The following is a 23042-nucleotide window of genomic DNA, read 5'->3' as shown; positions in this document are numbered from 1 at the left end:
TGGCACTGTGGGTTGGCATGTTAAGCCTCTGTCTGCAGCATGAGTACCCATTTGTGTACCAGTTTAAGTCCCAGCTGTTGCACTGTTAATTCAGCTCCCCACAAATTCCCAGGGAAAACAGCAGAGGGAGGTCTAAGGCCTTGGCCCACATATGGGAGATCTGGAAGAAGCTCCTGGCTCCCAACTCTGGTTGTTGTGGCCATTTGGGGAGCAAACCAGTGGATGGAAAATCTTTCTTTCTGACTTTCCTTCTCTATCTTTAACTCTGTCCTTCAAATAAAAATAAGTAAATCATTTAAAAAAGAAATGACATATACTTTAAAGTTTTATATTTTAGGAAAATCATGATTATACTGAGATCCTACATCTACTTTCCTTTATAGACAAAATAGACTATATCCTAAAATAAGGCAAAGGAATATCATCATTTTTCCTGGATTGCTATACCATCATATACATTATTGGATACATTTCTGAATTATGAAACTTCTTGTAATGTTCTCTTTAAAACATCATAATTGACAAATTACTAGAATCTTCAAACTTGTTTTTGTGAAATTTTGTGAAGCTTCAACATGATCATGGGAAACAAACAAAACAAATCCTAGTGAGAAAATCCCAAACTACGAAAGTTATGCTGAATTCCAAATGCCAAACAAAAGAATTCTTATGAATAATTTGACATATTTTATTCAAAATGTGAGTAAATTGTATATGAATAGATGTCTGCACACACATCAGAAAACATAGTAACTACATCTTGCTTCTTGTGGAGGGTGAAGTAAGAGATGCTATTCAGTTGACCTGCCTCTCATATCAGAGGGCCTTGATTCAAGGTCTGTCTCCACTCTAAATCCCAGCTTCCTATTAAGCACATCCTGGGAAGCAGTAGGTGATGGCCAAAGGACTCAGGTCCTTGTCAGCTGTGTTGAAGACCCTTGATTGACTTTCTGCTGCAGTCCCAGAGGTTGCAGGCCATTGGTTTGTGAACCAGAGGAACAGCTCACTCGCTCTCTTATTCTCTGGCCCCGCCACCATCTCTCTCTCTCTCTGTGCTTTGGAATTAATAAAATAGAACTTAAATCATCTTGAAGTTTTTATTAATGGACTCAAAAGATAATTCTATTTTTAGACAAAAATAATTTTAATCCATTTGTAGTTTTTCTCATACCTTTTATGAACATTTTGAAGGCTCTTTGTGCATGTGTGTTTAAGAGAGAACCTCAAAACATTTGTGAAAAATATAATTAAAACATGATGAATAGGTATTTTTAAAGACCCCTTACATACGCAACATGTAAATGTTTCATTTCCAGAGTGCCTTGAGGAGGTAGGAAAATATGGACTAACTGGATTGGTCACTGGCTATATCAAGAACTATGTTTTGGATCTTGGGGGCTTGAAATTCTATGGGATGCCTGAGTAAAAGTTCTGTGGAAGTGGTTTCTTTCCATAGTCAAATTTGGAGGTTAGAGAGAAGTGTATTACATAGCTGAAATAATTCCACATTTGAGGTGTTGTTCAGAATTTCAGAGTTCATAACTTCTTTCTGTGATAGCTTTGAGTTTACTCATCTGTCCAACAATTATGTGTTATACTATTAAGGTAGCTGATAGGAAGTGGTACATAAAACAGTAAATACTTAGTTCACTGCAATCTTGTAATCTAGTAGGGGAGATTGTACACAAGTAACAAAGAAGATGGTGAATAACCACTTCAGTCAGTGCTCCTTGAAAACTAGGGATGCCTAGATAGAGCAAATAGCTGAACGGATCATAGGAACACTTTACATGGGCAACCAGAGAAAGGTCTTCCTGAGAAACTGGTTGGGATTCAAGTTCTGAAGAATGAACCACTCTAACTGCAAGTTGAGTGGAGAAGAAAGGGAGAGTAACAATAAAACCACCATGAGATGACTGTAGCTATATTCTATGTGAGTCTTGCTTCCATTTGAAAAAGAAAAAAGAGAGAAAGAAAATGAAAACACCCAAGTACCTGTCATGTGGCACGGTGTGTTAAACCATAATCTGCCTCCAATACTGACTGCCAATTTGAGTCCTGGCTGCTACCTTTCTGATCCAGCACCCTAACAATGTACCTGTGCATTAGGAGAGGGCCCAAGTGTTCGGACCCCTGCCATTCTTGTGAGAGAACAACATGGCATTCTAGACTATTGACTTTAGCTTGGCCCATCCCTGGGGATGTTGTCCGTTTGGGGAGTGAACCAGCTGATGGGATATACCTTTCTTCTCTGTCTTATCCTCTATCTTTCTGGATTTCTGCCTCTCAAATAAGTAAACAAACTGTAAAAGACAAACTCTTTGTGCTGTGGATTTCAAATGGGGACATGGAATATGAAGATTTCATAGATGATTCACTCAAGTTTTGTCTTGAGTCGTCTGACAGCTGATGTCATTTACATACATGGGAAAACTCTGGAAGAAATGGGCAGTGAGAGAGAGAGACATTAACATAAGAACATGTTTTAGGACCTCTTGTGTTTGAGCTTTTGTGAAACATGGAAATAAAGATACTGATTAACAGATAGATACACTGATTTAAGCTTGAAGATCTAGAAGTCATCATCATTTGTTGAAATTTGAAGCCACCAAGCTGGATGAAATCATTTAATAATCAATAGCCACACTCGGATAAATAGGCCTTAGATTGGAGGGGTGGAGCCGGTGTGGGAGATGATAGCCAATCTTCTGATGGACAGCCTGGAACCTAAAGGTGTGCAGCATTCCAGCTTAAACAGAGGGAAAGGGTTCAGGAATCTACCATGTGGGAAACACTGTCGAAAAGAGCCAACAAAGCCAGGAAAAAAGAAACGATGATTACGCTAGCAAATTAAATAGAGTCGATGAAGTTGGCAATGACACAGTCAATGTGGATGTGGGTTCAGAAGCTGAATTGCAGTAATTGGAGAGGAGTCAATATAACCAGAATAAAACATTATTAGACAATGTCTGTTAATACAGAAAAGAGAATTATGGAAGTAGGTTTTACTCTTTTTATCATGTGTGACACTCTAGATGTTAATGTTATTCGTTTTTTGGTTTGTTATTTGAGAATAAAATTTTGCTGGCAAAAGAAGATCCTTGATTATTAATAGCAGAAATATCTGCTATTCAAAAAATAAGAGCATCTGGAATTCAGAAAAGAAGTATGGGTTTCATCTGGCCTTTGCAATAGCTGCATTTCAATTCTTGCAGTAAGAAGGCAAGGAATGTAGTGGGAAAAGCAGATAGACTCAAAGATTTGATGCTGTGGTAGGGAAAAAAAATTTTGCCAAGTGAGGTGACATTATTAATTGTGTGGTGGACTGTGTGAACAGCAATGGGTGGCTTGGATGGTGGGAAGAAACTACAGCCATGAAATAAGTCTTGAAAAATGAAGCATTATGATATAAAAAATAGTAAACTTAGACAGTGTGACGCGTTTATCCATAAGTGTGTTAAATATGAATTTTGACTTTGGTGGATCATTATGTTTTAGATGTATTATAGTTTACTTTTGAATTTTTGTGGATTTTTATATATGTTGCTTATAATCTTTCTCTGGGAAAGTTGATTTATACATTTATATCTTTGTTTACGATTTTTAGCACAGAGAATATTTCATCTTATTTAGATAGCATGAAAAAGTTTTATTTAAATTGTTAAATATTTCAGTTTCAGGCCTGGTGCAGTAGCCTAGCAGCTAATACCCTCACCTTGTACTCACCAGGATCGCATATGGGAGCCGATTCAAATCCTGGAGGTCCTGCTTCCCATCCGGTTCCCTGCTTGTGGCCTAGCAAAGCAGTCCAGTACAGCCCAAAGCCTGCCTGTGTGGGAGACCAAGAAGAGACTCCTGGCTCCTGGCTTCGGGTCAGCTCAGCTCTGGCCATTATAGTCACTTGGGGTGTGAAACAGTGGATGGGAGATCTTTCTCTCTGTATCTCCTTCTCTATAAATCTGACTTTCTAATGAAAACACATCAATCTTTAAAAACAATAATTGAAACCAGCATTAAAAGTCTAAAGCATAATAATAACAATAGTGTCATTACTCATAATGTTTCTTGTTGTATTGATTAGATTTTATGCAGTTCATACTTTTGGGTGGGCTGCTTCTGCATGATGAGATTGGTTTCAGAGAGCAAAGAGGAAGAAAATACAAATAAAAATGTGTGACTTTCCATCATCTAGAAAGCAACTTGTTTAGTTAGAATATAGTCATTAAAAAAAAAAAAGGAGAAACTTGGCTTACTATTTAAGTGGATTCAAAGCAAGAGTTTTTCTCAAAATCTTTCCTTGAAAAATATTCAGATCCCAAACATTTATAATCATCTAGTAACTTTGAAACAAGATTTTTAGCTTTTTAAAAGAGCTTTAGATCTTTATTATATAAGCCCACTGACTGGAGTCAGAAAATTGATATTACACAGCTAAGTACAGTCTCACATGGATTTCTCCACCAGATGGTATAAATGTCTAAACTGCTAGCCTATTAAGAGCACGATAACATTTAAACAAATAAGTTCAATGGGTTAATTTTCCACCTACAAGTACCAACATCTCCACATGGGCACTGATTCTGCCCCACTTCCCATGCATTCCCATGCTTGTGGCCTGGGAAAGCAGTGGAAGATGACCCAAATTCTTGGGACCCTGCACTAATGTGGGAGACCCATAAGACGCTTAACGGTTCCTGGCTTCAGATCGGCTCAGTTCTGGCTGTCACAGCCAGTCGCGGACTGAACCAGCAGATGGATGATCTTTCTCTGTCTCTCCTCTATGTTAATCAGTCTTTCGAATAAAAACAAATGCAACTTTTTTTTCAGAAAAAAAAGCATTTTAAAATGGAGTAAAAGAAAAGAAAGTTTTCATCTGGGAAATAAATAAGTTGCTGTTTTTCAACCAACATAGGAAGCTTTCCCTGTTCCATTTACGCTGTGATAATGAGTATGCATCTCGTAGCCATCAGCATCTGTGTCTTGAGGATGCCTGATACCATTCCTGTGGATTATCATTTACATTTTTATTAAAATTCTCCTTCTCAGAGAATTTTCTTCTGGTAAACATAGCCTGTCTTGGTCTTTCTTAATTTGCATAAAAAGTTGTGTATACATATTTACCAATTTGTATGCACAGAATTATCTACATCAACTTAAATATCTCTAGTCTAACTGGAGATTTCTATGCTGAGTCTGGGCAGTTTGTTTTGCTAGTTGCATACATTCTTTGTTCAAAATAAGACCCTCAGCTGTTGAGGAAGTAGAGGGGAAAGACTGTTTCTGCTGTGCATTTGTTTTTCTAATTTCCCATGGCAAGGGACCGTTTATCCTTGATACTGAAAAGACCACCTTGAAAATATAGACTTCATTTATGTGTCTGGGATGGGAGGTGCTGGGTAGAGAAATAACTGCTGTGTTATAGATTGAGAAACACTAGGTAATGTGTAAAGCAGCTGTGTGATTAGTTTGGCCATATAACCATATTCATGTCACTGTGTTTTTCAGTTGTAATGCCAATGGCATTTTGTATAAGCAATTCATTTTTCAAAGCTTTATTTATTTTTTTAATTGCAAAGTCAGATTTACAGAGAGGGGAAAGAAAGAGAGAAAATTCTTCCATCCATGGCTGTGGCTGAGCTGATCTGAAGCCAAGAACCAAGAGCCTCCTCTGGGTCTCCCACTGGGTTCAGGGTCCCAAGGCTTTGGGCCATCCTATGCTGATTTCCCAGGACACCAACTGAGAGCTGGAGGGGAAGTAGAGCAGTCAGGATACAAACTGGTGCCCATATGGGATCCCAACACATTCAAATTGAGGACTTTGGCCACTAGGCTACCATGCCTGACCCGAAGCAATTTTTTATCAGGTTGAATTTCCAGAAAAATTCACAGGATGCTTACATCCGTGGTCACTGAAAACAATATATGTGTAATACCATTCAGTCATTCTTTATTTCTCAGTTTTTTAAACAAAAGAAGTGCATATTATTGTGTTCAACATACAATCCAGTGGATACACATATGTAAATATTTATCTCCCCCAAAATAAGCATCCCAAGAGAATTATTTTTGCTACTTATATTATCTTTCACATATGAAAACAAAACAAACTCCATTTTTGTTGTGTCTGGCTTATTTCACTTAGCATAATCATCTAAGTCCATGCAATTTTTCTAAACTTTAATGTTTTATCTTAATTGGCCTTTTTATATAGCACAATATTGGAAAAGGCCAAGACAACGATTATTTTATTATTGATCTATGTGATATACATAGAGAGGGTCCCATCTGCTGGCACAATCCCAAACTTCTATTCATTTGGTTTTATATGTCAGTATTTCATCCTTTTTCTTTGCTGATCAGTATATCATTATATGTGTGTACATCCCACTTTTTAATTCATTCGTCTATTGCTGGACATTTAGATTGTTTCCTATTTTTTGCTATTGTGAATCTTGCTACAATAATTTTGAAAGTTCAAGTATCGTTTTCATACCCTGGATTAATTTCCTTTGCAGAGTTCCAGAAGTAGTGTAGTAAGTAAATGATACATTTTTGTTTTCCATAGTGAAGGTCTGCACTTATTTCTGAATGCTCCACAGGAGGCAAACACCAACTTGCATTGTGAAAGACTAAATAAAAGAGTTCATAAGTACATTATAGCATAATTTCCTTGAGCAACATTCTCTTACGTACCTGTTTTTTTTTTGCCAGATCACCTAGTGGCATCCCAAATGTCACCTTCTCATACCGCTTAAAATGTAGCATGGTGTTTACTCTGATCTGCTTCACAAAGCACTATACCCAAGTAGAGTATGGGTATTTTCCCAGACCTGAATTTATCTTGGATTTATTCATTACTATCACAGATTTTGGGCAAAGATTTAGAATGATTTTTTTTCAAAAGAACTCTTTGCCCTTTTGTAACTTTTTTTGAAGGCTCCTTATTTCTCCCACTCCTCCTTTGCTCTCCAACTCATGATTTAAGTACCTAATCTCCAAATGATAGGAAATTCTGGGTTCAGTTCAATCACTTCACCTGAAGAAGATATGAAAGATCAAGGGCAGTATTTCTAGATACCTGGATTAGTAAAGTTTCTAAACTGAATGGAAAAAAATTAGGAAAAAATGGTAGGAGGTCAACAGGAATAAATATCATTAATAAAATGTGGTCGAGTAGGATATAGGTCACAAAACAGAGAGAATAAAAAAAAACAGAACTCCTGGCACAGTCAGCAACTTACCTGTAAAATAAATCAAATTCATCTGCAAGAAAAAGCATTTTCTTGTTCTTCCTACCACTATGTGGAGGGTTCATAAAACCATCAATTAAGAGAACTGGTTCCTGGTCCATAGACCAAAGGAAGAAGCAGGATCCTGTGCAGATTCCTATAACACCCATGCTTTAGATATAATCTAGTGAATAGAAACTATACTTTGTGGGTTTTTTTTTTAACTTCTTGGTTTTGAACTTCAAAGTCTGATTTATTTAGTGAAGTCTATACAATTGATCTAGTCACCTTTATTGTTCCATGTAAACAAAAAGCTGCACTCTGGTCTTGTGAAGTTACCTGAATCTGGAATTTATAAGGCAGAAAATGTAACCTACTAAGTATTATAGCAAGACCTACATGAGATAGCATTGTTTACTTTCATAAATTGCTGTCAATATGAATTTCTCTCTAAAGAACAAAAGTTAATATGGTGTTAAGATGCCATATTAAGATGCATTATTTTGAAGATGTATTAAGATGAACACTCGTGGACAGACACACATACCCGTGTGAAAACCCAAGATATGAAGAAAATAACTATATTGACTTATAGACCACATCGTTTACATGACGTAGTTTCTCTGACAACGAACCTACAGAATTTTAAGTTCTCACTAAAACTCAGTCAGGTACCTACATTGAACAAATTAAGATACTGAAACAAGAAAGCTGATTAGTGTATTTTTATGGAAAACTTTCAATCATCTTTGACATTGTACATTTTAAAGTTTTTAATATTTTAGTGCATGTGGATTAGATAAGAAAGAAGTAATATGTTATTGCTCTTATTAAAGTGGTTTATTGCAGCAAAAACTGATATCAATAGCACATGTTTTAGAAACCCTAGGAAACCTACGATTTCTTTTTTTTTTTTTAACAAAATTAGGAAAAGAAAAATGCTCCTGTCATTGCCTCTATTTGTGGAATCAACTGGCAGATGGAAAACCCTTTTGTCTTTCTCTCTGTAAAACAGTCTTTCAAACAAAAATAAGTTTCCAAAATGAAACAAAAGGTAACAACATAAAGAACACAAAAGCAAACCACAAAATGTTATTTAGGTATAATTTTAACTGTGTTGATATTCCGATTAGATGTATTAAACAACTGTCATCTAATACTATTTGTCTCTGACTTGTGCAATTGCCTTTTATTCGTCCTTCTCTTTGCTGTCAGTAAAAATAATTATTAATTGCTTAAACTATGTAGAAAGTTTAAAGCTATTTATAAATAAATAACAAGTAAGTTGAATGCTGCATACACTTGAATGGAAAGTCCAGATTTTTAACAAAATAGATTTTTGAATGATTTGTAATGTAAAATTTTAGTTTGTTGGTAATGAAGTGTTGAAAAATGTTCATAGTCTCCAAAAGTTAAAGCTAGTGATTTAGCTTTCATGTATACTATTCAATTATTTTTGAGAAATTTTCATTTGCAATGAACTGTTTATTTTAAAGCACACAAAACGTATAACCATGATAGAGATTCAGTTATTAAATCCCTGGCAAGAAATAAAAGCCCTGGACCCGATGCTTCACTGCTGATTTCTACAACCATTTCAAGAAGAGTTCACCTCAAACTTCCACAAACTATTTCAAATAATGGAAAGGAAGACAATTCTTCCAAATTCTTTTTATTAAGTCAATATCACCTTAATACCACAGCCAGATAGACACAACAGAGAAATTGAACCACACACACACACAAAAATAGCCCTGATGAACATACATATAAAAATTCTCAAGAAAACAATAATCAACAGAATCCAAAAGTACATTAATCACACCATTTACCCTGACCAGGCTGGATAGCTGATATTGAAAACTGTCTCTGGTCTGGAATCTGGGAACCAGCTGGGAATGGTTGTATTTGGGTAACTACCCTCAGCCTTCTTATCTTCCATGTTTGTTGGCTGGACATACTTGCTTGCCTATAGCAATCGCACAGACACGCTATGTTCATTAACTAGTTATCAACAGCTCCTCTCCAGATAGCTATTCTAATAATACTATTATTATAATAATTGCCCCCACCTCATCTGACAGCTCAGTGTTGCCACTTCATCTCTGTTAATTAGGGAATCCTGTGAATGAGCCCGATTATCAGCATCATCTCCTACCTTCATGCCTGGCTAATAAAACATTGTCAACCCTAACATTCTCTGACCAAAATATTCTTTTTCTTTTGTAAATGGATCATAGTAGTCTGGTAGATTTTCTGACTTAGTGTCTCTTCACCAGTTTGCACACATTTCTAATAACTTATTTTGCTTATATAAAGCGAACAAATTTCATGTATTTTACAAAACAGATTTGGGAGCACAGTGTTACTTCCTACCCTACCTCCCTTCTGCCTGCATTCCCCATCCCGCCCTCTTCCTTTCGTATTTTTCCCGTTTATTAATTTGTTTTGCAATGTCTACTTCCGAGAGCACTTTGGTCTCTCTACAACTGTAAAATAAAGCACTTCCAGCACGTTTCTATCACAGAGTATAGCTCATGGCTTTCTACTTTAGCGCTCTCCTCACCCTGCCTCCCAAGAACTTTATATGGGTCTTAATTCTTATAACCTGGGAGAGGGCTTTCATATCAATAAACTCTGTTTTTAATCTAACATCATCAGAATCAAGTCTATATATATTCACCTGACTCCTGCCAGCATATATTGGCTGGCTTTTCATTCAGGTTGCAATCCTTTTGCAACTTTAGCAGACTCAGCACTTCCCAGACAGCTTAGGCTGAGATGCAACCCAAGTTATTGGCGTAGTGTCAAGCATGAGGAAAGAGGTAGAGAGATGCAGAATGGCAACCTATCCTAAAGTGAGTATATTTGATCTTGTAAAAAAGACACCTCAAGAGAATGCAGGCCATCCCATTAATTAGCAAGCAGGAATGCATCACTGTGGCAGTAAAGGAGTTAGAAGACTCAAGGTTTGGAAGAACTTCTACTTAGATGTCCACATCCTAGCCTTCAGGTTTCTACTCTTTTCCAAAATGTGGTTTGACCTTCGCATGGCAGTCCTCCTGAACTGGAATTTCCACTTCTAATGTTGAATCTTCATTTGTTGCACTCCATGGGCCACAGGAGAACTTCTTATGTCACTTACTAAGACTTTTCTTGCCACTCTTCAATGAAATATCCCTCTGCCTGCCCCGCCCACAGCTATCCAATTTAAAAATCTTTAAAATTACTCTTATCCCTGAAATATCAAACTCCTGAGAGAGTATCCCTGTCAGCGAATTAGTTATATTATCTATCAGTTCTCAGTTCATGCCACTGAAAATTTCAATAGCTTCATAGTGACCAATTTGTCAACCATCACCATTGAAGGAGTTTTTTTTTTCTTTAATGAATAGATGCATAAAAACTTGTACACAGTTACGGAATGCCATGTGATGTTTGATGCACACATAAAACATGTTGTATCCAATCAACTAAAATTTATCTGTAACATTTAGGATTTTCTTATGGTGAAAGCATGGAAACTGGAATGTGAAGAATTATCACTTATTTGAGAATCCAGTGTTTCTGATTGCGACAGAAAACAAAATCATGATAAACTGGATGAAAACATGTTGACTTCTGGTAAGTAGTAGATGATGTGACTGTTGGAAACAATGTGATTAGAATTTTGGGGCAATTTGCCTCATCTCTTGGAGATATGGAGACCAGAAAAGCTATTGCCTAGGTTATACAGTTACCCTGTGAACATGCTGTCATTGGAACTCTTCTTTTAATGAGCAAAGGGAAAAAGAAATCTTATTGCCAAGTTTCTTGGTTTCTACACAGGGTGAGGGCACATACCTTATGAAGAACCTCTGGTTTCTGCTTTTGTATATGCTATAGTAATAGTGTCCCATAAAATAAATTATTAAATAAAAGCAGTTTTTGACACATACATGAGCAGAAGGCAATGGTGAGGTTGAACTAAGAGCAGTAATAGTAATGACAATTTGAAATCTGATCCCCATCAAATATGCAGTGAAAATAATTTGGCAATGGATAGGGATTACCTCTCCTCTCAGTAACTTTTTATAAACCTCACTGGATCTGTCATCAATATTATTTCTGTAATCTACTCAGCAACTTGCTAACACCTTTATTTGGGGGACTTTTGTCACCATCTCCCCTTCTGATGATTCTTTCTGTATTAACTTCCTTGTTTGTTAAGTTCATATGCCCCTTAAACAAACTGCACAATCTTCAGATTATCTGCATGTTTTATTTAGTGTCCAATTATGCAGCTGGGCTCTGAATCAAATATACCCTTAGGAGACAGAATGACTCTCCCCACTCCAATAGTGTTAAGTACGAGTCTGATGAATCCTTTAGAAGCAAAAAATAAACAAAAAGCAAAACTGATGATATGCATTCAGAACAAGATATTTAATGGCCTATAAATTTCTTCTAAGGAGATCTTTCCTTCAGCAAAACAAAAGACTACATGAAGCTCAACACTACTATTATTTGTGCATCTTCACTCTGATTATTTATTCATTTCTTGGGGTCCCATGATGGCAGCCCAATGCAATACAATATGGCAATTGTACTACACTTATATTACACTCTTATTACTTTCCTTCAGCTTTTACTTACACCTTTTCTTTTATACCAAATAATCTTGTACTTTTTTAAAATTTCTTACTCATTTCTGTTCAAAAATTTCCTTTGTGAGGTTTTCCTCAGTACTATCCCAGACATTTGCTTTTGTCATAATCTATTACTACTTTCAATATACGAGTTTTCAGACTTCAATAACTCTTGCACTTTATCTGATTTTTAAAAAATTTTGTATACTTTTTCTGTATTTGAAATACATACTTGTTTTCATCAGAATGTGAGATAATTCTCATTGACTTTCTTCCTGCTTGTGATTCTTATATGACTGTTCTCTCTTACATTATTTTTAAGGACAGTCTCTCTTTCCCTTGTAGTGGTCACAGTGTAATATGTTTGACCTAGTGTTAAAAATTTTTATTCAGCAAAAATGTGAGAGTGATTAACCCAGAATGCAAAGGAAAAGTAAGTTTCATTTTGGCTGGATAAAGAGTTATGGTGGTATATATTCTCCACAAGGATGGGAAGTTTGTTTTGTCTTTTGGAAATGCCATAAAAATTTAGTGAATGAAATATATTAATACAGATTTCACATTTATATATTAACAATCTTGAGCAACATATAGGTGTGTTTATCACATCTAAACTCACATTCACTTTTCAGCTAATGAGTATGTTTTTTTGCATTCTATTAAAAGCTTCATATAAAAAAGGAGAAAATGCTTTCTCAAATTTACTATTACAAAAATAGCCTTTTTTTCCTTTTATGGATTTTTGGTTTTGAAGAATGCATATGCTCTTTCATTCTAATCACTTTTCAAAATCAATCACGCTTGTGCTGAATATTTTTAAATGGATATGACACTTTGCATGGATCCCATAAATAAACAAACGTGCACAGCTTTGTTTATGTTAGGAACCGTCTGGTAAGTGTTGCTTCTATTTATTTACTTTTAAATTATGCCAGATTTTTGCAAATTTGAGTCAGTTTGGGGACCAACTTGAAATTTTAAAGACTGGCTATTTACTTTGTCTCTGATACCATCTAAATATATTAAGGTACCAGTTCTGAGGGTCAGCAGAAGGTAGAAGTGGGAAGCACTCAAGATGGGTAGAACTGTGGAGACAGAAAAGTACTGTGTCGTAAAATTTTGATCATATTTCTTAGCTTAATTTTATTTAACTTCCCCACTCTTTGGATTCTCCTCACATCTGTGCCTTTTAGCTCCCAATCATTAGGTCTTTTCTTTTTCTTTAAGATTTATTTATTTCTAATGGAAAGGCAGATTTACAGAGAGAAGGAGAGACAGAGAAAGATCTTATATCTGCTACTTTACTCCCCAAATGACCTCCACAGCTGGAACTGGACCAATCTGAGGCCAGGAGCCAGGAGCTTCTTCTGGGTCTCCCATGATGATGCAGGCTCCCAAGGCTTTGGGCCATCCTCTACTGCTTTCCCAGGCCACAAGCAGGGAGCTGAATGGGAAGTGGAGCAGCCAGGAAATTAAAGGGCACTCATATGGACCCTGGCGCTTATAAGCAGAGGGTGAGTCAATTAGCCATTGAGACAGGCTTAATCATTAAATCTTAAACTCAAATTCTCTCTGATTTGCATAGAATATTACAAAGGATCTACTATGATGAACATGAGGTAGTTTTCAATAAATATAGACACGCAAATCAAAACCTTATTCCAAAAGCGATGTTGCTAAAACGAAGTCCTGTTTATACACATTTACACTGGAAATTATAATTCACTAATTCACTCAAAGAACTGGAGTCTGTAAACTAACTTTCTCATATCAAATGCATTGTGGCATCATTCAGGGAATTAGAGATGAACAGTTTTTCTAAGAAAGCCATATTGATACTATAGCTAGATAAAGCAACAGATGTTAGTATTCATGTCATTAGCCACGTGTCAAATCCCTGCCTTCACTCCTCTTCTTAATTGAACCATAGTAATTTTCAGGTATTTTTTGTGCTGCATAACTTCATGTCTTTCTTTATATCTAAAAATATCAGGCACAAGTCACTCTCATTCACTGTGGGAATGTTGGTTTATGTGTGGACATGTGACCTAATTTGACTAACTAGATGCTAGAAGTTAGCAGCAGTGACTCTAAATAGTACCCTCATTCAAAAGAGAAAAACAAATGAAATAAATCCTTTTCTTTTCCTGAATGTTTTTCCATGCCTAAATAAGATGCCTGGAATTGGCTCAGCAGTAACTGTGGCAGAATCCTGCTTGAAGTAAGAGCCGTGATGATGTGCATGATCGAATCAGGCAAAGGGAAGATGTCATACACCCATGACACTTGGAAGCCACAAGTGTTTTCTTGCCTGGAGTCTACTTACCCGGACCTCAAATAATTGCCCTGAGTATTTTTACTACACGTGAAGCTCCATAATTCTTTTAATGTTCACTTTGTTGTGGTTAAAGAATAAAACTGTTTCATGTTTCATATGAGCAACGTAACTTTCCTTTGTAAGTAGATTAGCAGGCAATAATATGTCTAGAGGCTAGCTTTCACAGGGCACTACATTTTGGAATCTTCAAGTTGGATAAAGAAAAATGCATGAGTCAATTAATGTTACCATTGGGCTACAGAGCCGTTTCTTTGCGCTCATCAAAGATAAGCCAAGATTTATAAGAATAGAACACTTTAAAAATAGGACCACACCAAAGGAAATGCCATCATATTATCATGCATTTTAAAAAGAGCCAAGTTACAAATAGGTAAAAGCTGCTTTTCTTTCAAGCAATGCTGCCATTATACAATGCTGGCAATTAGCAGAAAAAGATAGAAGTAAGAACACTTGTCCTCTGTTTCAAAGAGTAGTTGTTCCCCAAAAAGAGATACAGCATCATTATGATCATACAGTATACATTACTCCTTTAGTCATTTCATTTATTTTAAATTAAAGGTAGACCCTGTTTCAACCATTATGTACTAATATATTTGAAATATTCATATTATTTATCTTTTATTTGAAGATTAATCCATACTGGAATATGTCTTAAGTGAAATGAGTCTGGAACATGGCTTTAGTGTTAATATGATATAGCATTATGGGTATCAAAAGACATGATGCTAAATTTTTAGTCTTAATAAAGGTGGCTATGATGTTCATTGTTCCATTTAACTGAATTTTGCTTGGCATATTGACCGGATTATCTCTGGCCCCTAGGATAAATGTTTTTCTTTAAATTAGGCCCACCAGAACACGGTTTAGCAAGCTGAGTAATGGTATGGATTCTAGCATCTACTTGTCTATTTGGCTAGCAGCTAACATGGAACAAACAGCTAGCACAAGCCTACTCAGAGGATTTGAGCTTAAAAAACAAAAAATCCCAGGGCTGAGCAGGACAAGTACTGACTAAAAGGAAGCATTGAAAATACTGGCAAATGATGGGCTCTAATACTAACAGTAGCCCCAGCTACCATTTCAAGGATGGATGTAGTCACACTTTCTGCTCTCCCAAAGTTTAAAGGAATCTGGAAGCCCATTTCACACCAGAAATCCAAGCAAAGGGTATTTCACCAACAATTTCAGATTTTTGGCCACGACTGTGCTTCTGACTTATAGGAAGCGTGAGCAATAGTCACTTGCTCAGGTTCTATTGTTAACCTCAATCCTGTTTGACTCAAAGATGTTGAGCTCCTGGGGATGATGCTACATTTTGAAAGAAGTAGAGTGAAGATTGAATTTTTCAGCCAAATGCAAATGACCATAGAAATAAATATGAGGAAAAGACAAAAAACAAAACTGATATTTACCCTAAAGACAGAAAGAAAAAGAGTATCTAACATTAGGAAATATGAGAGTAGTTCACCTGTGTCAAGTTATGATCTTGTAAATAGCTCCATCACCCTGCTAATATTAATTAAATTCCATAAACCCTGTGAAATCAATAATTACTATAATTAAACTGATATTAAAGATTGGAAAATGAGACTTAAAATGTCTAAGGTCATAGTAAGACTGTATGGCCCAGTTTGGCAGATAAGCTACATGCTTCTGTATCATGTCATTTCCCTAGAGAGGGCTCTCTCTCTCCATCTCTCTTTCACTATGTATGTTGAAAGTAAGAAGATATAAGGCTAGAATAAATTAACTTAATCATTAAGAAGTGATACTGTAAGTTTATCAGTGAAACTTTAAGATAACATGGAAAGTATCTAAATGAATATTCCATAGTGAACAAATAACATATGTAATGTGTGCATTTCATTTCAGTTAACTGCATTTATTTTTTTACATTTTGATTTACATTGGTAATTTAACCAAACACATTAGTAAATCAAGAAATCAAGGCACGTAAAGCAGTCTCCATACTACACAACAGCACATAAAAGACTCATTAGTTTGGAAAGAGAACACAGCAGACAGACAGAAGGAACTCTTCTTGTTGCTATAACTACAGCACAACAAAGGTCAGCAGCAGGAAGGAAAAAAATAACAAAGCTTCCTGGACTGAGCATCAGCAGCACAGGAATAGTATCTTGAATTTTTACTCTCAACAAAGAAAAATCAAAGCACTTTCTTAAGGTAAGGTTAATCAAACGTGAGCTAAATGATGGAAATACACATTCCACAAAAGCATAAACAATTGTTTTATTTGAAATAAATATTCAGAATCATATACTATTGAAAATGGGATTGTCTACATTATGTTAGAGAACTAAAACCTCAAGTTCAGGAGAAAAGCAAATTTAGATATTTCAAGTTCACAACCCGATTATGAAAAATTTCTGTAATTGTACTCTAAAATAGAATAGTAAAGAAATGATGGTTTCAATTAACATTTCATAGAAAATGGTTTAAAATTAGTGTCAAAATTTCACTAAATATAACTTTAATAAAACTGATTTTATAAGTCTGAAATGTAAATTTTGTAAGTAGCTCCATTATTAAAGATTCTTGCATATTTTTTGTTACTTGATTTTCTGTTTGGGCAAGTCCTAGCAGGTAACCTGGAGAATTGGAGAGATTTTTATCAGATGCATGGTGTCTGCATGTGAGAGGAAACAAAAGGTCCACCTCTTCTTGATGTGAGGAGACCATTAGTCATCTGCGTTACTGAGTCTGGGGTTTTGATTAAGAATGAGGAGACAAGTTGAGAGGGCTCTCTCTTTCATGATTTCCAGTGTCGTGCAAATCCTGCCAGACAAGACTAGTGTGCAGAAGAGAACAGTTGAAAGCAGGAGGAGCTGAGGCTGCACACCCTGGGCTGCCACGGGGGACACCGACTGCTATCACACTCAGCACTGGTGGACAGAACCACACAGAATGTTAACTGGTCAGTTCCCAGTTATTTTCCCACAAGACTTCCAAACTTCCCATTTCTTTATCATTGCTAAGTATCTGAAAAGAAAAGCAAATAATGAGATCTAAGTCTCAGGTAAGTTTCCTTGGAACAAAAGGTGAATGTAGGCTGCCTTTCTGCCACCATCAGAGGAAAGCACACTGACAGGTCAGCCTGGGGCTCCGGTTGCAAATTTGTGTTTACATGTATTAGCGTCCAATAGTCACTTAACATGTCTTTGTGTTGTTTTATACAAAAGTTCATCCACCACTTCACTCACAAGTTAGCATTTTGAAAAAAAGGAAAAAATCTATTTCCTAATAAACCAAAAAATAAAGCATATAAAATACTTATGCAATAATACAAGAAGACCATATCTGAATAATAGCATCTTGAGTTAAGAAGCTTGTTAAAGGAACATTCTTCTGAAGACTTCCTACTCTAGCCACTGCATGAAATAGATAAAAATCCGTGGGGATAATTTGAATAAATAAGACTAGCAGTAAACTACAATTGTCAAAACTGAAACTCAGGATAGTATTTGACACATCCATACCTGGACATGTCCAAGCTCTATGTACAAACATGTGAGTGATGCTACTTGAACAACTTATTTAACGAAAATGTCATGCAAATCAGGATAAAGAAATGGTATTTATTGTGCATCCAAACTTTTCATTATTCTGAATTTGCTTCCTTATTTCATTATTCAATTTGCCAGCTGTTCCAGAAAGGCATTAGTAGTAATTAAAATGAAAGTCAGGTAGTGAATATAATTGGAAAACCCACTAAAAGCATGTAACCAATTGTGTTGGCATGTTAAAAACATGCTTCCAATATGATGACCAGTGTTGGGTGATATCAATGTTTAATTATAAGAGAAAAACACAATAGGTGTGCACAACATAGGTTTTCAAAGATTCATTAAATTCCTACTGTTGAGCTATGAATAAGACTACTAAAAATGCTCTTAAATTTTTAAAAATATTAATTACATTGATTCATTGCATATATAAGAGTCTTATGGAAGTAACAATAGTTTACCATGGCTGATGGTTCACATTATCAATGCAAGTTTTGTTGTTCCTCTGGTAAGGGTAAAGTGAACAATGTTTTTGCAGGAAATAGATCAGCTGGGCTAGGAAAAAATAGTTAATCAGAAGGAAGGGTAAATAAATAGGCCAACTAGAGAAAGACTTTGAACACCACTTTTTGCATTATGCATTTTTTTTTCTATAGGCAATGGGAGTTGGGTCAGTCCAAATCCAGGAGCCTGGAACTTCTTTCTGGTGTCCCAGGTGCGTGCAAGTGCCCATGGATCATCTGTTACTGCTTCTTTAGGCATTTTAGCAGGGAGCTGGATGGGAAGTGCAACAGCCATGACTCAAACCAGCACCCTTATTGGGAAGCTGGTGCTGCAGGGAGCAGTTTGCCTCTTATGCTATAGTATTAGCCCAACATTGGAAAACTTCCACATGTTTTGTGTATGCAACTTTTTTTCTTGGCAGAGATTGTTAGGAATCTTCTACACGGCAGGCAGTAGGTACACAGTGGAAAGACTTAGATCCTGATGTCTAGAATCTTGAACTCCAGTAAGCAAATCAATAAAACAAAAACACCATGCAACAAACAGCCAAAGAAGAACTGAAGCAACTATTTCCCATTTGTTTTATTGGTATCTTCCTTCTACAGGAGGTGTAGTTGTTTTGTTACTATTTACATTATGAATTACTGTGGAAACAGATAGTCCTGAGACCATGAGCATGAATTGAGATGCTATTTCCAGGATGTTAGTTTAAAAAGCTGCACACTGCTTTTCTAACTTGGATGTTGAACATGTTTTGTGATTATGAGGGAGTACCACCTTGGTACTTTGTTCAATGATCTCTGGGTTCTGAAAACACCATCAGAGAAGCTGCTTCCAGTGCCCCAAACTTAAGTGAGTTTGTGTTTAACTGTGTTATTTCTGCATTCTTTATGCCTCGGTAAATTTTTGTTAAGACTATTACAAATTTGGCTCAGTTTTCTTACAGATTTTTAAGAAAGCAGAATTTGTTCACAGATGAACTTTCTTCAAGTCCTTAAAACTGCTTTTAGTGGCAATGTCTAAAGGTGACAAAGAGCAAAAGAACTCCCTGCAGAAGAAAGATCTCAAGTGCATGGTCAGGGCTCTGAGGTCCACTTACCTTACTAAGTTTCTAGTGTTCCTGTGTTAGAGCCTGCCAGCTGTCTACCAACATTGTTTCCGTTCTCTGCAGCAACAGAGTTACACTGGAAAAGGTCTGTCCAGCAACATTCTGTACAGGACTTGGTTTGTGATTGGTTCTTGACAAAGGAGGTGAGCTGCAGAGCTGTGTTCCACTCTCAGAACAGGTTTTTATAAAGGTGATCATGCATTCCCATCCCCTTCTGCAAGCTGGATGTGGTTGACGTCAAAGCAAAAGGAAATCAATGAATCACTAAAAAAGAGCAGTCTGCTAGCGTGAAGTCCCCTCCCTGGACTATTAAAAGATCAAAAAAGTTAATTCCACAAAGTTTTGCAAGCTACCATTTTAGGGATTCTGGAATAATGATGACAGTGCTGAAAAACATTATGCAAGGTGGTAGTAATGATTTACAGATACTTCCCAATGTAACACAACATCTGTGTGGGTGGGGGCACCTATGCAAGAGCTTCTAAAGCTGGACTTGGAAATGTTCTTAATAAGATATTTGTAAAACCCTTGCACTCCTATTTCAGAATTCAAGCCATAAAAGCAGGATAAAGGAAAAAGCCACTTCCAGGTAATTAGAAGCTGGAGCGGGCATTTCGCATAGGGAACAAACATTAAGCGTTAGTGATTCATAAAACTCTTGACCCTGAATTAGAGTTAGCAGAGAATGAAATGTTCTTGGAAACTGTTACGAAAACTCAAAAGAGGGTTTTTAAGGAGGCAGTTCACTAGATTGCCCAGCTTTTAGTCATGGATGTGCTCCTGATTCTAGATCCCAGATAATGCAGATTCTGGGAGGCAGTTGTGATGGTTCAAGTAGCTGACACCGCTTTGAGAGACATGGACTGAATTTCCCTTTTGCAGGCATTTGAAAAGTGAGCCTGCAGATAAAAGGTTTGTCTCTCTTTGTTTCCAAAATGAAGTTAATATAATTGATAAAGAAATGCAACAACAAAAGACCTTAGCATATCAACTTGAGGAGAAAATACAGGGCATAGGGCACTGTGATTTATCATGGATGTATAATATCATAAGATTAGGGGATATGAATATATACACAAACATATGTACATATACATGCCATACATACATGCACGTATATACATGCTTACACATTTGTGTATATGCATAGATATATGCACATGTTTGCATATAAACACATATATACACATGCATACACACACACATATATATACACACGCATATTCATTTATCACAATTGTCTAAAGATGAAATGAAATCCCCTGGGCAGGCAAGGGCTGTTATGTCAGAATCATGAGGGGAACTATTTATAATTTGTTCTAGATCTTTAATTTAATCAGATAAGTAGAATATGAAGAAGCTACATTTGTGGCTAAATATAAATTTTTGGTGTCCAGAGAGAGTATACTGATGATTTAATTATGAGTCTGAAGACTAGGGTAGAGGCTATAGCATCAAGTTTGTAGATGGGTACAAATAGAATTGGGTATAAATTCCAGCCTTGTTACATCCTAATTTTGTGACCTAACTTGGGCTATCTAATTTCTTTAGATCTCAGTGGCGTTACTTGTAAATGGAAATGCTTAGGGGTTACTACAAGGGCAAAATAAAACATTTGCAATGTACCCTGTACATTATACAATTAAGATATTAGCAGTTGCTCTTATTAATAAGACTCAATGTTTTAAGTTTTGTCATTGAGAAGACAAAACTCTTGGGAGTCTTATTTTTCCTGGTTTGTTTAAGATTTAATCTTGAGGGCCCAGAGCGGTCACCTAGTGGCTCAATTCTTGCCTTGCAGCCGCTGTGATCTCATATGGGTGCTAGTTTGTGTCTTGGCTTCTCCACCTCCCATCCAGCTCCCTGCTTGTGCGCTGGGAAAGCAGGAGAGGATGTTCCAAAGTCTTGGGACCCTACATGCACAGGGGAGACCTGGAAAAGGCTACTGGCTCCTTGCTTTCGGAATGGCTTAGCTTCAGCTGTTGTAGCCATTTGGAGAGTAAACCAGCAGATGGAATATCTTTCTCTCTGTCTTTCCTTCTCTCCATAAAATCTGATCTGCCTTTCCAATAAAAATAAATAAACCCTTAAATAATTGCATGTTCAACACTTCAAAGATTTAAACTTTGAGCTAATATGCAAAATATCTTGAAAAGAGTTTTAAGAATCTATCGTCTGGGGCAGTCGCTGTGGAATAGTGCATTAAGCCTCTGTCTGCAGTGCCAGCATCCTGTATGGGAACCAGTTCAAGTCCCAGCTGCTCAGTTTCTAATCCATCTTTCTGCTGGAGGCCTAAGAAAGCAGCAGAAGATGGCCCAAGGCCTTGGGCCACTGTACCCAATAGAAAATCCAGAAGAAGCTCCTGGGTCCTAACTAGTTCAGCTCTGGCTGTTGTACCCACTTAGGGATGGAATCAGCAGACCCAAGATCTGTCTCCTCATCCCTCTATCTCTGACTTTAAAGTAAAATAAGTGAATGTTTTTAAAAAAATTAAAAGAATCTGTCCTTTTTGGGGGAGTGTTTTCCTTCATTAAAAGGAGACTGACTATATTTTGTGAGAAATTGCCTATGGTCTTCAGCTAAAACACAGATAAAAACCTCAAAAGAAAAATATCATTTCCCGCTTTTACATTAGGAAAATATAAAAATACCTTATTAGCATAAGAGATAATTAACCATCTTGTTATTTCCCCCCAAGCAACCAGTTAAAACCATACCTAGTCTGCATTTTTAAAATTATGAAACATACGAATGAATCCACAAGAAGTACTAAACTTTTATCCCCTAATACAAAAGTTGCCCTTGAAACAGCCCCTTCATATCTGCCTACAAATTGCTGACATGAACAACTTACCCTCCATCCCTGGTAGAATCTTGACATGGTCAAGGACAATCTTCTGAAAATTCAAATAAAAAATGGTTTAAAATGTCCTTTCAACATTTTGTCAAAGGAAACAACGCACCGTGACAATTTTCTTCCTTCTCGGAAACTCTACTGATGCAGGGCTCTGGAACATACTTCTAATACAAAACTTTTACCCTGCTTTGCGACAACTTAATTTAAATTTGTATTTCCTACTGTACAGTCATTAGCGGCTCCAAGAAAAAAAAAATAGCTGAAAGAATTCTTTGTCTTTATCATTTCATAACTATTTCTTCTAGAGCATAGGTCAATCGTAGGACAGTAAGTTTGCAAAATATTTCATTTTCTTTAAAGCAGCAACGAAGAGGTTAATTCATCGCTATATTGTTGCATGAGTTTTATTTCACCGACCAGAGTAAAAAAGACTTACTTTCAATTATTAAACTATTTTTTTCCCAAGTGATAGGAAGAAAAATGTTAATCACATACTAGCAAAAAAAATAGTTTACTTGAAATATAAAAGTAGCTTTTAAGTTTACAATTTAAAATAAGGCAGTGAGTTTAAAATTTGATTCAACCCTTGAGACTACAACATGGGCTAGTAAAAGAGGAAGAGAGAGAATGAGATTAATTTTTGAGATCAAACATCACCAGTTTTTTACATTTTCACACATTTCGAAGGTCTAAACAACTAAATACCGATTATAGCCCCCCACCCACGCACTCCTTAAAAGATATAAATTATAGCGATTTTTTTTACACCTCTTCCTGGATATACCAAGAGAAATATTTAAGGGCATGTGGAGGGACGCAAGCTAAGAGCGTTCTTGCAGCAAACACGACCTTTC

Source organism: Ochotona curzoniae, unplaced genomic scaffold, assembly GCF_017591425.1.
Source record: "Ochotona curzoniae isolate NIBS_2020 unplaced genomic scaffold, NIBS_Ocur_1.0 scaffold_4506, whole genome shotgun sequence".
Classification (NCBI taxonomy): domain Eukaryota; kingdom Metazoa; phylum Chordata; class Mammalia; order Lagomorpha; family Ochotonidae; genus Ochotona; species Ochotona curzoniae.
This window is presented reverse-complemented; position numbering follows the sequence as displayed.